The sequence below is a fragment of the Sabethes cyaneus genome, chromosome 1, assembly GCF_943734655.1.
Source record: "Sabethes cyaneus chromosome 1, idSabCyanKW18_F2, whole genome shotgun sequence".
In the NCBI taxonomy this organism is placed as follows: Eukaryota; Metazoa; Arthropoda; class Insecta; order Diptera; family Culicidae; genus Sabethes; species Sabethes cyaneus.
The window spans coordinates 86529863-86547070 of record NC_071353.1 but is presented as its reverse complement, the minus strand read 5'-3'; the positions used below and the strand labels follow the sequence as shown (position 1 = coordinate 86547070).

Below are 17208 nucleotides of genomic sequence, written 5' to 3'. Positions count from 1 at the left end.
GGTATTCCTTTTGAAATCGAAGGACGAAGCCGCAAGCAAGATTCGCGAGTATGTACGGTGGACTGAGAATATGTTTGGTCGAAAGCCTTGAGCCATTAGATCAGACGGTGGAGGTGAGTACACCGGAAAAGATTTACAGAACTTCTACAAGGCGGAAGGTATCGAAATGCAGTTGACAGTTCCCTACTCTCCACAACAAAATGGGGAATCGTTCTCTCCAAGAAATGACTAACTGTATGCTCTTGGACGCGAAATTACCAAAGCGGTATTGGGGAGAAACTGTTTTATGCTTATGTTCATATTCCGGATATCAAAAGAAAGAAGTTCGACCCTAAGGCGAAGAAGCTTGTGTTCGTTGGTTATTCGGATCATCATAAAGGTTATCGTTTTCTTGATGTAGAAACAGACCGGATTGTTGTTAGTCGCGATGCAGTTTCATCGAACTGGATAATGGATCGGAGCAGATGAATTCTCACGGATAGAAGCAACAAATGGTTCCTGATGAGCAAACGAGTACCGTTGATAACGAGCCTGAAATAGTGATAAATCCCCAAAACGAAGAAGTGGATGAGAATGTGATTAATGAACGCGAGGAAGAGTCGGTGTACGAAGACGCTAGTACAAACGAGAGTGATTTTTTGGGTTTCAGTGGAAGCGAAGAAGAAATTCCAAATAATGACCGACCGTGTTTGAGAAGATCTGATCGACAAACCCGCGGAGTTCTACCGAAACGTTTTGATGATTATGTTGTTGAACTTACGTGTCATGAAGAAGAACCGAATGATTACCGACAAGCATTAGTTTTGCCAGAGTGGAAAAGTGCTATGGAAGACGAGATGAAGGCCCATCCCAGTAAACCATTTGGTTTGTATATCTCGATTGCAACTGAGGTATACGAAATCATATCTGAACGAAAAAGTTATATTTCACGCCATATAAGAGTATATATGTACCAAAGTGGAGGCGATATACGTGCGAAAATTTTGACAACTATTTGTAATTCTATTTTGCGCAGTTTTTATAACACGCAACTAAATACTCCTGAATATATGATATAGATATAATCAAATATTGCAATTGTCTATCCTGCTTTATAATTCACAGTCATGAATTGTATATGAAGACACGCACGACTGCAAAACAACTTATTGTTCACTTCAATTTGACATACTCTAATCATTATAGAACTCCAATATGAAATTGACATGAAAACGATTTAATGTGAACTTTCTATTAAGATTTTGTGTTATCTGGGATGAAATTAACGGTACATGGGAACTTGTGAATTTACCCATCGGTAAAAAAGTGATTGGGTCTAAATGGGTATTTAAACTGAAACGTGACGAAACGGGCAAGGTAGTGAAACACAAAGCTCGCATCGTAGCACAGAGCTACACGCAGTTATATGGTATCGACTATCTGAAAGTGTTTGCTCCGGTAACGAGGCAAACTACATTACGTGCGTTGCTGGCTATCGCAGGGAAGAACCAGTTCCCAGTAAACCATTTGGTTTGTATATCTCGATTGCAACTGAGATATACGAAATCATATCAGAACGAAAAAGTTATATTTCCCGCCATATAAGAACATATAGGGTATGTTGCTACATCGTCATAATTGCCTATTCCCGTCCTATCCAACAAAAATTATTAAAAATATTAGCATATGCATTAGCAAAAAATATTTTATGACACACAGTGCAAAACTAGTTATTCTCTAATATTTTAGTTTGTTGTATATCATACGCGATCAATCAAAGTGAGCTGAGATCTATTTAAATGCTTTTTATCATTAAAGAAGTCCTACCAGCCCAATTTCCTACGTTTTTCGTGCGACGAAGAAGACAATGTCGACTAATCGTTTTAGTTTCCGTCATTCATAAATAAAAATAACTCACGCAAGGCATTATCGTTATTATACAGCCAGGAAAACTTACCTGACCTGCAGAAATTTTGTAGAATAACATTTGTCGTGCCGTTCTACACAAATACATGCGCGTTAGCTTCGTAAACGTGTTGTGATTTTTACCCAGATAACACAAAATCGTATAATAGAAAGGTCACATTAAATCGTTTTCATGTCAATTTCATATTGGAGTTGTATAATAATTAGAGTATGTCAAATCGAAGTGAACAATAAGTTGTTTTGCAGTCGTGAGTGTCTTCATATACAATTCATGACTGTGAATTATAAAGCAGGATAGACAATTGCAATATTTGATTATATCTGTATCACATATTCAGTAGTATTTAGTTGCGTGTTATAAAAACTGCGCAAAATAGAATTACAAATAGTTGTCAAAATTTTCGCACGTATATCGCCTCCACTTTGGTACATATATGTTCCTATATGGCGTGAAATATAACTTTTTCGTTCAGATATGATTTCGTATACCTCAGTTGCAATCGAGATAATCAAACCAAATGGTTTACTGGGTAGTTCGGACGATGAAAAATTTTGGTGGACGGATTTTAAAACGGTACGGCGAATTTTAGAAATAAAGTGAGTTGCGTAATTTCAATAATATGCTTTAATAGTCGCTTCTCAGTGATTTCAAAGTTCACGGATCGGAAGGTAAGTGTGTTTTAGTCAAATCAGCACAAAAACTTTTGGAGTATTCATTAAATCCATCCAACAAATGATGAAAATTAGAATGGCTTTACATATTATTATTCGAATTTCTATCGTAATCGTTGGGAAACAGATTGTGAAAATGATTAAATATACTAAACCAGTACAAACAAATCGTGTTTATGTGCATTGGCTGCATAAGGAAATGATACCATGTTGAGCAGGGATGGCACCTCCTCAGAAGAAAAAAAGAGAAGAGAAAAATTCAAACTGTGCTCAGTCTTCAACGCGATTTATTCTACTCCGTTTCGTTTTAACTGTGCTCTTTCTTGCTGAACGCAGTTGTATGAGCAACCGCACACTGTGGTACTCATTGAGGAGAATGTTAATACACTTTGAATAAGTTGATGCGATGCGCTGACGTATGACAACTACGGGTAGTTTTAACATGGGTAGTGCGTTGAGAAAAAACGACGATTGTTAGTAGCGGTCATTGCCATCAGAAAAATATTAATCCATTAATGCAGTTGAATCATGATTCTTACATTTAGTATATTCAGTTGAGTTTGGCTGCCCGTGAACGCAACTGCATCATATGGTTAGGCATGTCACAACGGCAACAGTGCGAAAAATGTTATTTAGATATGGCAACATTTGAATTCCCATACATATGCTTCTTGTCGCGTACCAACAGGAAAGTCCCATTATAAACAAAGGCAATTCTCCGCTAAGATTCAAAATATAACGACTTTTGATTGTCTTGACGCCTCTGAGTCTATAGCTGCTGTACGCGCACCGGTTGTTTTGTTTCCAGGTTTACTGCTGTAGCTACCGAGAGGACCGGGAGCAAAACCGAAAGTTGCTCATTTAAAGAGCGCATTAAGAAATTTTTCTGCACGTCAGTTTTTCTCATTGTGTTTAGTCTGTTTCTCATTGTGTGGATTTACTTCTCATTTCTGAAAGCAGTTCTGCTCATTGTGTGGAACAAAAAAAGCTGCACTTTTTGCACAATGAGTGAGGAAATAACAAGCCTGCTTGCCGTTACACTTTTGGCTCTATCTTTACTATTTTTTGATCGATTTTTATACAACTTGTCTTCAAAGAACCACCTTAGATTGACTTTCAACGAAAAAATATATTAGCAAATTTTGGATCCATTTTCCCGGGGATATTCCAAATCGCAGTGGGATTATTTTTCCACGTCATAAGTAACAGATGAAATAAAACGAAATCTGCTGCTGCCATCTCATTTTGAGTCAGTAAGAATGAATACATTATACTGTAGAGCATTCGTTCATGCTCCATGGATACTATACTATACTATACTATACTGCTTTATAATTCACAGTCATGAATTGTATATGAAGGCACGCACGACTGCAAAACAACTTATTGTTCACTTCGATTCGACATACTCTAATTATTATACAATTCCAATGTGAAATTGACATGAAAACGATTTATTATGAACTTTCTATTACGATTTTGTGTTATCTGGGCACACTACGGAACTTCCGTTTAGACTACTACCGGAACCTAAAACTGGTCAATTATAAATTGTAAAATAAAAAAGAAGTGTGCCAAATGATGTATTCAACTACGGGATTTTCTAAGACAAATTCTTGGATCAACATTTGAATGTTTTTAAGCCAATCTGGACGTTCCGGTATATCTGTTGTATTAAGGTTAGTAAAAACTTAACTTGCAAAAAGTTGCGTGTATTTCCATGGCTACGTAACGACCGTTCCGCTGCTTCAGAAGCTGAGGTCTATGAGCCTCGAAGCGAAGATCTCGCTCTAAACTAAACGGGGTCAATCCTATTCAATTCTGTGGACTTCTTTACACAAAATAATTAGGTTTTCATGTTTTGTTTTTTCAAAGCCTGGCTTGGTATAGTCCAAAGAGGGTTAAAAATGTTAAAAATAGGGGAAACTGAGCAAAATGGGGCACTTCCCGATGACAAAAAGGAAAGCGGTGGGCACCATGCGATTCTCCGAAAAAATTTACATAAAATCACCTACATTTTATCAGCCGGCAGGCCATATCTTAATTGCGTCCGTTTTTTCGGCTCATTTTTGTCCATAGTGCAATGGTATAAGATAAGGCCGAACCCACACAATTGTGTAGGTTGCTACATTTAGCAAACATTTATTGCAATGTGTAGAATACACCGGTTTTGGTATCTCGAGAGATAAAAAAAGATATATTGATCCAAAAGCCAAAAATATCGTAACTAAAACCCTCCGTGCTTAAAGGGATATTTTCCAGTCAACGGTTGCTCTTCGCTTTTAGCCAATCAGAAATTGGGTCAATTTTGGGTCAACGCCGCGGTTGACACTTGGCACGTCCTGTCCTAGCCACCCTATTGACATCTGTGTATCGAGCTGCAGTAAGTGACAGCGACTGAATGTCCCGGGCTCAAAATTTGACAGCGGGCCCAAAACACTGTCGAGGCTGTCGTGTGAAACGTAGCGACGAAGTGCTATCTCATTTCTGCTCACGGTATCATGTTGGCACCCAAAACATGGTTGCTTGCCAATAGGGTGGTCCTAGCTGTAGATTATCTACCGTCTGTAATTGAGACCATTTTACGAACCAACAGCATTGGTGATATTGATATAGCTTTCCCGTGGTGTCATCAAGGGCATGGTGTGTTGCTATCTCTTTGTCATGTAGGAGTGAAGAGAACAACTTTCAAATGGTCCTCGGTAAAGGGGAATTCCAGGGGGCTGATATGACGTCACATTTTCGTTGCTCACATGAAAAAGGCGGCAAACGCAAAGCGATTTCACAAAACGAATTTATCTAACCATTTTCACAGTTTCATGTATTTCGCATTAATTGTCTGCCTGAAATTGGCTATGTGATGCTAAGACCTTGACTAAAATCGAACTAAAACTAACAAAATTTAACAATTTATACATCCGACTCGGTTGTCAGCTTGAGCCCATCTATGAAGCTGTCAGCTTGGGCCCGCTCTATGTTGGCTACGTTTTGCCTTTCTACTATATAAATATATAATATAAAGGTATAGAAATCACTTGGAAAACCGAAAATGGAAAGAAGGTCCTGCGGGCCGAATGTTATATACCATTCGACTCAGTTTCGAAAACTGAGCATTTTCTGTGTGTGTATGTATGTGTGTGTGTGTGTGTGTGTGTGTGTGTGTGTGTGTGTGTGTGTGTGTGTGTGTGTGTGTGTGTGTGTGTGTGTGTGTGTGTGTGTATGTAACGCTTTCAATCTCACTAACTTTTCTCGGAGATGGCTGGACCGATTTTAATGTTCTTAGTGTCAAATGAAAGGTCTAGGTGTCCCATTGGTCGCTATTGAATTTCATATACTGATCGGACTTTTAGTTCAAAAGTTATGTATAAAAATACGAAAAATATGGGACTTCATTATCTCATAGATCCCTTAACCGATTTGAACAAAATTGATTGCATATGAAAGAGGAGCCTTACAAACCCTTAACTTCCCAATTTCATGACGATTGGACTTGTAGTTTGAAAGTTACATAAAGAAATGTGAAAAAATAGTATTTAAAACCTATTTTTGTAACATTTAAGAATTAATTCAATGAAAAACATCACACATTTTATTATTATTTGAAAATTACTGCTGAGATCTATCAAACGAAACCGAGTTATTGAAAATCGGACGGTTCATTCAAAAGTTATTCAAACTTTAACATTTAAGCACCGTATATTAAACCGTTAAAACGTGTGAAATCAAAACATATCAATCAAATGTTGATTGTATTCAATGTGTGCAATGTATGTATGTATGTATGTATGTATGTATGTATGTATGTATGTATGTATGTGACACATTCCGCCGTGACGTTACAACGTTTTGACTCTTCTTTGCACAGTATTTGTGCTTCAGCTTCAGCTTCAGCTTCAGAGAGGGTCGTAGCTCCGTTGTAACGTCACGAAAAATCTGTTCAGTTAATATTCGTCAATTATCCCTGTTGCTGCCTTCTGTATATAACAGATAATCCAAAGACGTGTTGTTAGTATGTCTTTCACTATTTTGACTACGTAATTTTGGGGTTGTTCACAAATTACGTCGCGTAGTGGGAGTAATTCTAAGAAAGTGAGACATAAGTAATATCATCGAAACCATAAAACATAGCATAATAGTTGCTTCTGGAAAGTTTCTTCATTTAAAATGCACTTTCTAGTGGTGAAAAAATATTCGGACATTAGGGTGTCCTCAAGCAGATACAAAAAATATTTTCTTTATTTTAAGTCAGAAATAATTGCTGTCCACAGAAAATTTTTAGTAAAACTAATTTTAAGAAACTTTGTTGAATACTGAAGATTTCTATTTCTTACATGAAAAGTTATACACCCATATTCTGTGTTTCGAACGAGTTGAAATATTTCGATCGACTTGGCAAATATTGTTGCAAATATTGTTTCTTATATGAAGATCTTTCGTTCGAGCCGCTGTTTTTTTGAACGAAATGTCAGTTTCGAACGAAACATAAACCCGTTCTAAATACAGAATTGGGGTGATAGAGAAAAACTCTTAGGGACACCCTTAAAAATAGTTTTTTTATCTAGCGCTTTAATAACGCTTCGTATGCCTTGCAAATGTTTTAAAAAATTGATGATCTAATTAAATTGCCCATTTTTGTCGAAAATGGTAGACCTCTATCTTTTTCCCTTTAGAAGCTGTCACTGTTTCTTTTTATTTTTACATGTACTCTTCAAGGGGGTGTATCTCGGGGAAGAGCAGCTATGAGCAGCTAAACTCACTTGTTTTTTGTGAGTCAATTTATGTTGTATTCCACCATGTACAACTTAGGGTAAAACACTGTGGAAAATCTAAAAAAAGTTATTATGAAGGCAACCATAGGTGAACATGTAGAAATAAAAGAAACAAGGGATAGCTCCTAAAAGGAAAAAGATAGATCTCTACTATTTTCGACAAAAATGTGTAATTTAATTCGATTACCAATTTCTTAGAATATCTAAAAGGCGTACGAAGTGTTATTAAAGAGATAGATCGAAAAAAACTATTTTTAAGGGTGTCCCTAAGAGTTTGGCTTTATAACTTTTTTCATGTAAGAAATAGAAACCTTCAGCATTCAACGAAATTTGTTGAAATTAGTTTCTCTACAAGTTTTCTATAGACAGCAATCATTTCTGACTTGAAATAGAGAAAATAATTTTTGTATCTGCTTAGGGACACCCTAATGTCCAAATATTTTTTCATCACTAGAAAGTACTTTTAAAATGAAGAAACTTTTCTGAAGCAACTATTATGCTATATCTTAAGGTTTCGATGCTATTACTTATGTCTCACTTGTTTTGAATCCGTCCGGCTGACCGCCGTGACGTTACAACGCGAGCTTCAATCAGTTGTAACTTATGTTCTACTTAACTTATCATCATTCTTTAGGCACCGTTTTAAAGGTATTTTTGAGTACAAAGAGAATACGGATTATCAGATTTTTCGAATTTGTACTTTTCTGCGAAAGCGAAAAAGTACACCTTTTTCGTGACGTTACAACGCAAAAAATGGTCCTATTCAATCCACTTGAAATACAAAATAACTGCAAAATTACATCCAAACTATTTTTGGAATGGATTCAGCATATATTTCTTTGTATGTTGGTCGAAAACAAGTGATATTATTAAATGTTTTAGCGCACTGTAGCAACATTTTTAAAAATATCACGAAAAATCATTTATTTCTTGTAAATTTCATCTATTTTTGATGCACGTTTTATATAACTTCCGAAAATGCTAGAATACCAATTATGGCAGTTTTTAAAGGTTCAAACATTGCCCAAACATGGAAAAATATTCAACTATGCTAAAAGCAACTTTTATAAAATGTCTGATTGGTATACCGGCCCGCGGAATGTGTCATGTATGTATGTATGTATGTATGTATGTGATGACAATTTGCAATGAAATTCAAGAAAAGTGAGAAACATGTCAACAGTCTGAAGTTTTTGAAGCCTCTTAGTGGAATACGAACTCTGAAATAAAAGAAAAAAAAATTTACCTACTAAACTGCCCATGGATACATAGTTGACGTAAAAGCCAAAATGACCAAAATGTTCTTTTTCGGTCCTACGCACTCTTAACTATGTTGTTCACATGCCCAATACTCAAACAACATATGTTTGTTCGAAAATATTCGAGAAATTTAGGAAAATTGAGTTACTCTGCTATAGGGCTTTTTACACTAACACTAATGTGACTTCTGGGGGGCACTCATTGCATTAGGCCAGCTCAAGTTAAAATGTAAACATTGAATAAAAAAGTGTTTAGCTGCATTTCTCACTGCTTTTTACCATTTTTTATGTACGAAAAGTGAGTAAATGAATATTGTTTATGTTTAATTGGATAAATTTTTAAGCCAGAATATAAAAAAAGGCATTTTACTTCGTAAAACTTGAGCGATATATAGACGCGGTGTTCGTGGGGATCATCGACCAATTTTTATAATATTTCTTATAATACTTAGAATCTAACATACTCTAACTACTGAAAAGTTGCAGTGAAAAAGTTATTGCTGCAACATGTAAACTTGCTGCTTCCAATCTGAATATTGTCAAGGCAATTGCAATATGAAGTTTGAACCAAGGTTTGAACTGTTTTGATAATGTATAGACCTCTTATTAAATCTTAAATCTTTGAAAACGTCTAGTCTACAAGAGTAGTTAAACATTACCTAACTATTCTGCTGACATTACCTATATTTAAATATAGTACTTTAGAAAAATGCCATTAAATCCGCCTTCAATCTTTGATAGTAATTATTAAATTGTTTATACCTTCAACATTTTGCAAGCTTAAGGACTTATGTATATGATTTTCATGCATAAAAATTGGTTAGATGCTTAGCGATATCAAATTAGATAACGTTTTTAGGTAAAGTATAGGTTAAAAAATACTTTTAGTACATTTGACAGGAAGCAAGACCTTTCCAAAACTTTTCTAAAGTAAACCAAAACATTGTACATCATTCAAACTTATCGCTATGCTGTTTCTGAGTATCTTAAACGAAATACTTATTTAAAAAAAATTAAAATAAATCTTATTCAACACCTTTCCCATTCATTTTTGCCTGGCTGTAAGGCCATGTGTGCCCCCCAGATCACTAATACATTTACACATAGGCAAAAGCCCTATTGGTTTCACGTAATGTTAATGGTTGACGTAATTTCCTGCATAATCAATCAGTAGTAGTAGTAGTAGTAGTAGTAGTAGTAGTAGGGGAAAGCCACCATCATTTCAAGGACTTGCCAATGTAAGTGGGTAGAATTACAGTAGATCCAAATTTGATTATCAAATGAATTTCACACTAATGTTACAGAAGGGCCAAAAGGGATTGGGCGGACCCACAAGCAGAGGCACTTGTGCGCATTCCGGGGTTATAAGAGTCGCCTTCCAGCATTAGGATCCTTCCATGTAATAATCAATTTCGTTGTACCAACTTTAACCCACGTGATGATTTGTTTGTTTTGAATTGAGAAGTGCCATATTTGCTTCAGACCTTAAGGGTTCAGGTTGGCAATCCACTCCGTCATCCAGCCTTCCACATTTATGATATCAATAATAATACTGTTAATAATATGATATTAAGATGAAATGTGGTATATATGGTAAAAATAGAACAATCTCACCAGCAGTCTTTCGTATGGAATAGAGTAGCGTCTTGAGGTTTCATAAATGCTTCTAATAGTTAAATTAATTTTTCATTCTGGTATCCATGTGCAGTATTAAAACTCGTTTTGGCCAAGGTTTTTACTATATAGTTTCATAAACTAAAACGAAAAAAATAATTAAAATAACTTATTAGGCTTACCTGTTAGCTAGGCCGTGTGGCTCCGCCGTCTGCCCAAAACCGCGGTTTTGAGACCAGGCAGCCGGGAACCACCCAGCAACGCACCTCCTAGCTTGGCTACTCAATAGAGCATTACCAGGTATGATCACGTGGAGGCGCTAGGTAGGGGCTTGGGATGGCTAGAGCTATATTGGACGCTCCTCATGTGCCTTCCCCATTTCATACCCGTAATTTCCTGCATAATCAATCAGCATAGTAACCTATTTGTTTTTGTAGCTTTACGCCAAGTTATGGGAATAATCGTTCAAAAAACAGTCTGTTTATTCACATAAACTGGCGTTCGCATTTTTTAAACACAATAAATGAGGAATGAATCATGAAACCCCATCAGTCCTCTTTTGATTAATAAACTCTACTAAATAGACAGATTATTCGTTTGAAAAAGTTTATAGCAAAGATTATATGGCTTTATTTCACGATAAAAATGTATTTTCTCAACAATCATGGTACTGGTCGTTACGTCGACTATGCATCCATGGGCAGTAAATTCCACTATTTAATATTTATTCGCGACAGATACGTATACGCTTTGAAATAAGACACTGATGAAGCCTGCACGTCGTAGGCGAACTACGTATCTGTCGCAAATAAATAATAAATAGTGGGATTCAATCGAAAAGTTTTTTCTTTTCTTTTTTAGATTTCAATTGTCATTTTCTTCACTTGCTGTTACTCACAATTGTACAAGAAAAGCAAAAAGCGGAGAAACGCAGTTAATTTAAGTATATAAGTACATATAGTGGTGTATAGGATAAAAATACTAGTGAGTTGATTTTTCCAAATAAATTTATACAAATTTCATACAAATTTTGCGCATGAATAGATGCTCTTTTCAATCCATAGATACTAGAGCTTAGAAATGTTATATGAAAAATAGGAAGTAAACGTTGCACGGTAGTAACTTTGTAAGATTTGTTTTCGTTAGTGACATTTTAAAGGACAGATGTCTTATGTCATGTATCATATTTTATTAATAAATCAAAAATGACAAGCACTGGAAATCATATTGATCATATTTCTCATTCTCAAGCATGTTTATGGCGCAGTTTTTGCACTATTTTTCGACCTCATCTTGTTTTCCTAACCCTCTAAAATTGTAAAAACGATGTGACCAAGTTAATGACTATCTTTTCATGAAAGTACATTCAAAAGAAGTTTAAGTTTTGATTTTCATGCAAAAATAATTATCTGAAGGAGCGCCAGCTAAGAAAAAAGCGAAGTATAATAATAATTTTTCTGAACTCTTGTTTTTCAAAGATGCTAACTTTTGAACGCATGGTATTTATATCAAAATATCAAAAAAATCTACCCCAAAAAATCACTAAAAAAACCACTCAAAAAAAAAAAATATCAAAAAATCTGCTATGAACACATATTTCATATTGTCAGTTCGAAACAAGTTTCGTATGTGGCTCTGAAACCCGAAAGTTAAGGCCAACCGACTATAAAACTAAATAAGGCGTTCATCAAATAACATAAATGACGCTTAAAGGATTTACGCACCCAAGGAAAGAAAATATAATTATTCTACGCAATACGTTGTGAATTTTTCTGGCAAATAAGGATTTTGAGGAATACGGAACGGATATTTAAAAATATAGTCAAGTTAATTATATAGATGTTCCTGAGAAATTAAATAATGATTATTGTGGCAGTAGAAAGGCTAGGTCACGCCGCTAGGTGGATTAATCGGGTTTTTTTTTTGTATAGGTTGGTATTGGAAGTGTCATTCCCGTGGGAAATTCCAAGCAAATTTTTTGGTTCCTGTCAAAATTAACTTCACCCCGTAGGGCGTCATCTGTGGATTGTCAAAGTACCAGCACGGGAAAGCGCAATATCAATATCACCACGTTACCTTGTCGTTTGTCACATAAAATCAAGGGCATGGTGTGTTGCTATCTCTTTCTCATGTAGGAGTGAAGAGAGCAACTTTCAAATGGTCCTCGGTAAAGGGGAATTCCCAGCAAATTTTTTGGTTCTTGTCAAAATTAACATTTTGGTACACGGAGAAAAATGTGGCTAGTTTAAAACAACCATAAATTTGGTTGAAGCCCAAACTAAATTTTTGATTACGTTAACATCGGAATTTGTTTAAATTAAATTCACTAATCTAGTTGAAAGAAACGACTTTTCCACATTATTTCAACTTTATTAACTTGCATTGTTTCAAATTAAGTATCAGTTGATCCAAACTAAAAGTTTGCTTTTTTCAACCATAATCTTGTTTATTTCAACCAAAATTTAGGTTGCAAAATACAGTTAATGTTACCTGAATTCAAATTGAGGTGTTAGTTTAAATCAACCTAAACCGTTGGCATAAATAAACTAAATTTATGGTTACGCAAATACCAACCTTAAAAATAGTTCAAAACAAACGTGTTCTTAGTTTGCGTTTACAAATGTGGCTAGTTTAAAACAACCATAAATTTGGTTGAAGCCCAAACTAAATTTTTGATTACGTTAACATCGGAATTTGTTTAAATTAAATTCACTAATCTAGTTGAAAGAAACGACTTTTCCACATTATTTCAACTTGATTAACTCGCATTGTTACAAATTAAATATCAGTTGATCCAAACTAAAAGTTTATTTTCAACCATAAGCATGTTTATTCCAACCAAAATTTAAGTTGCGATGATGTCATTATTTTTTGCCGTGTAGGTCGTCGCGTCGCTCGCGTTTTCGCGGTCTGTTCGTCGTCACATCACAAGAGGAAAACTGAAATTTGAAACAATAAACCTCTTGTGGGAAATATGGTTTGTCCTGAGTCATGTATGAATACGCGGAGGTAGGTTCCGAAATAAGTAACATTCATTAAAGATTATTCATTCCATTTTCTCACGTTTTCTTACATGATTTGCCATAGGACTTTTCGGTGTCATGCAGATGGATGTATATTCCGTCATGGAACGATATATCAATCACGTCTTCATCACTACTCCCCGCTGGAATCCTGGTGTTCCTGCGACTTTATCCTATATGCCGTCACCGATAAAAAAAACCCCAGCACTCCCTGTAGTCCGCATCCGGACTGGAGCTTCTACACCACCCCACAATCGGATTCTGGGAATCCGGACTGTAGCAAGTTGGTTTCATTGTACCGAATTGACGACGATAAATGCGATCCACTGTGGGTTTTGGACGCCGGAGTTATCGACCCACTAACAATTCTGCATCAAATTTGTACTCTCAAAGTGCTTGACCTTCGACCTCTACACCGACAACCCAAGTAACCAAGAGTTCGAATAATGGTGTCTAACAAGGGTTAAACAGCTATATGTATATCAATCTATAACTTGCTAAGCAGCGTCACTTTTAAGTAATTAACCGAACTTTCAAGCTGTCTTGGGTCCACTGCATAGAACGCTAAGCAGCTTCGAAATAAACTGTCAAAAACTAAGAAAAAACAAATTTAGCAGCACTTCTATGTTCTATTTTTATATTTCTACCTAACTTCTATATTCGTTGCATTTGCCTGCTGTTGGGTTTGAACCCGGGTGTTCCGCGTTGTGAAACTATACCGATCCACTGCGTCACCTTTGTCGTATACAAGCGATGTGAATTTTGCCAATGAGTTGTTAAGTAATAGTTCGTTTTAAAACTTGCAGCAGCTTTATGCAGCGCGAGTTAATTATAGAACAAAAAGTTTGGTACCAGGCAATTAACTATAGTACTGAGATACCGACAGCATATGCTACACAATACAACCAGGGATGCCACATATAATTCTGTGTTTTTTGTTGGAAAAATCTGACAATCTGTACGGCGAGGAAAAATATCTGTGCTAAAATCTGTTCAATACAAAATAATGAGGGTGAAAGCGATAGAGTCATTTTGCTGACTATTTCCGTCCCTTTCACTCTCATGAAAAAGCTCAAAAATCTGTTTAATCTGTGTAATTTGGCGAAAATCTGTATTCTGTGTATACAGATTCTGTACAGGCGATTTCTTTCAAATATCTGTTAAACATAGAATAATCTGTGCATGTGGCAACCCTGAATACAACACAATAATGAAGAGCATTACATTCTAATTTATATTTGTAATTAGAAATGTGCGAGAATTAAATTTATTCAAGTGAAATAAAAATAAATAATCTCCAATAGTTTCAGGTTCTGCTGGTTTGATCACCAGAAATATGAACAAAAAAGCAGCACGCAGAACTTGTTAGCAACTAAAGTTACTTCAGAACTTCATGTAGCATCTTAATAGCTTTGAAGTATCTATGAAGTACTCGCAGCACTTCTTAAAGCATTTAGTTCCACGTATACTTGATATACACTACTAATCAGCAAGAAAGTTCCACGGAACTGAAACTATTGACGTACGTTCTGCTACCAGATCAATTCAGGCAGGACTCGTTGGATATGAATCTGGTGGTGGACATCCAGGATGGTCTGTGTAACGATGCTTTTGCCTACGTGGCCGACGTGTCGCGTTTCTGCATCATCGTTTTTAGTTTGTGTGAGTTCAAAAGCCAGAATATTAGCAACTATTCATACAAATTCAAAATCCTTTCGTCAGCAATTGAACTATTTGGACTTGAACTTCCATTGACCGGATGGAATATTTCGGATTTCCCTTTCGCCAGTTCATCCTGATGGTTATCGTATGTTTTTTTTATCATCCAATATCTAGTTTTACGGCGTTCGAAGTCCCAGTGCCGGTACTAGAAAAAGAATCTTGCGAGATTTTGGCCTGGTAAAACATTTAAACTGATCGGAAGCCGAGACAAGGGTGGTCATTCGTCTACTTTCGAGGTGGCAAAAACAACAATTCAGTTTCAGTTTATCTCTTTGGTCCAGCAGAGCGGCGTTAATTGATGGGATCTGGTGAAATCGTAACAATCTGGCTGGTGAGAAGAACTCGTACAAGCTGGCGTACCCGAATGATTTCAAGGTGGACCGAAAGCCGAAGTAGTCGATTTGGGTCATCAGCGACAGTAGCTGACATAAATTTAAAACTAGTGATAACTTATAACTTTTTCCCAAGGAACAAAACAGCAGCACTTAAGAGAGCAGGGGTGGAATAAGAGTTGTATAGTAGCATCCGGTGCTGAACAAGCGAATTTGCTGAACTACCCGTTGTTTAAACGTCATATCCAATATTTACTCTAGCTTCTAATCAACATCCACACATTGTTATGTAAGTGTGGAATAAGAGTCAAATAAATGTTGTGCAAACTTATCAGCAGCACATGTCGAACAGACGTTGTGCAAACGCAGCCGCATTGCTGTGAGCCAGTGTGGAATAATAGTGGAATAAGAGTGGAATGAACGTTGCGCAAATGTATCAGCAGCATTTACTGATAGCAAATGTGGAATAAGAGTGGAATGAACGTTGGGCAAACGTATCAGCAGCATTACTGAGAGCAGAGCAAGTGTGGATTAATAATGGAATAAGGGTGGATTGTTATTCACTTCAAATTTATTTATTTAACTTATTACTGTTAATATTAAATATTTTTACTCAGGTAGGTACTAAATACAAGACTAAATATATTTACCGTTCATGCATATTTTTTCTCCCCACCTTGGTATATACACAGTCTTGGAGCTGCCAAATTTAATTCTTCTGTATCTATTTACTGTCTGGCTGCACTACTCGGACTCGGACGTCCCGGACGTCGGACCAGCGAACTCGGACAGTTCGTGTAGCTTGTTTGTCATCCAGAATTCAAATAGGTAAATAGGTAATAAATAATCACATCCTAAATGGTCCAAATTAATCAATTGCCGATTACAGCAAACAAAAATAACCGGAATTGCAGCGGCTGTCGGATTTCTGACTGCCGGATCAGTGCTGCATGTCAGTAAAACGAGCGTTTTCAACAAAGTCTTGTTACACATCACAGCAATACAACATCGCCGAAAACCCCGGTGGCTAGGTACTGCGAAAAGCAAGCTGTCCTGTGTTAATTATATTCGGAAAATACTGCATCAAGACGTCCATATTTCCCGGAACGTCAACAATTCCGTTACCTTCGATGTACAACTCATTAATTCCACACCCTTGCATTGGCCGCAGCGATGCCGGATGTTTGATTCGATTATAACGCAAATCCAACGTTTGAAACGGCAAATCTTTGAGGGCAACCAGAGGCGAAATGTGTACAATCAGTTAGTCAGTTTAATCGCGTTCACCTTTGCGCGAATGTCCTCCAGACGGTTGATGGTACTGCACACCAGCTTCAAATGAGCATGATTGCGGAAATGGTCCAAATTTAACAGATTCGAAAAACTATAAACCACTGCATTGACCCAACGTTCAACGCGAAAAACTTCCCATTCGGGTGTATTCGTCTCTACATGAATTTGATAACGTTCAACTTGACCGTCAGTTTCAACGGATCCGATGTACCTGGCATGGGCAGCTTTAGGATTTTATCAAACAGTTTAACCAGTGCTTTACTGCACAAACGCACTAAGAAATAATCAATATTGAAGTTCCGCCGATAGGCAATCGGATAGAGATCGTCAGTAGGTAGTGATAATAGTGAAGAAAGCATCCTGAATTTCCAGCTTCAAATACTTTCCGTCATGGTGCATTATAATTTGGTGCCACACGTCAAGCCGATTCGGCGAAGCTCGGTCATAGTGGTGTTAAAATAAGTGCTTTCTCCGGCTCCAGAACAATATCCATCTCACCGCTCTACATGACCAACACCTTCATATCATTCGGATTCAGCTCGGACATTGGATCATGATTTTCTTCTTGATCCATGTTCATTTAATCACGACGAAGGTGTCCCTGCTCTTCTAAAGCCAG

At 36.6% G+C, this 17208-nt stretch overlaps 1 pseudogene; it reads left to right on the top strand.

The window, feature by feature from the left end:
* The first annotated feature begins 50 nt into the window (after positions 1 to 50).
* On the top strand, positions 51 to 15390 carry LOC128745914 (protein yellow-like; annotated as a pseudogene).
* Positions 15391 to 17208: the final 1818 nt, after the last annotated feature.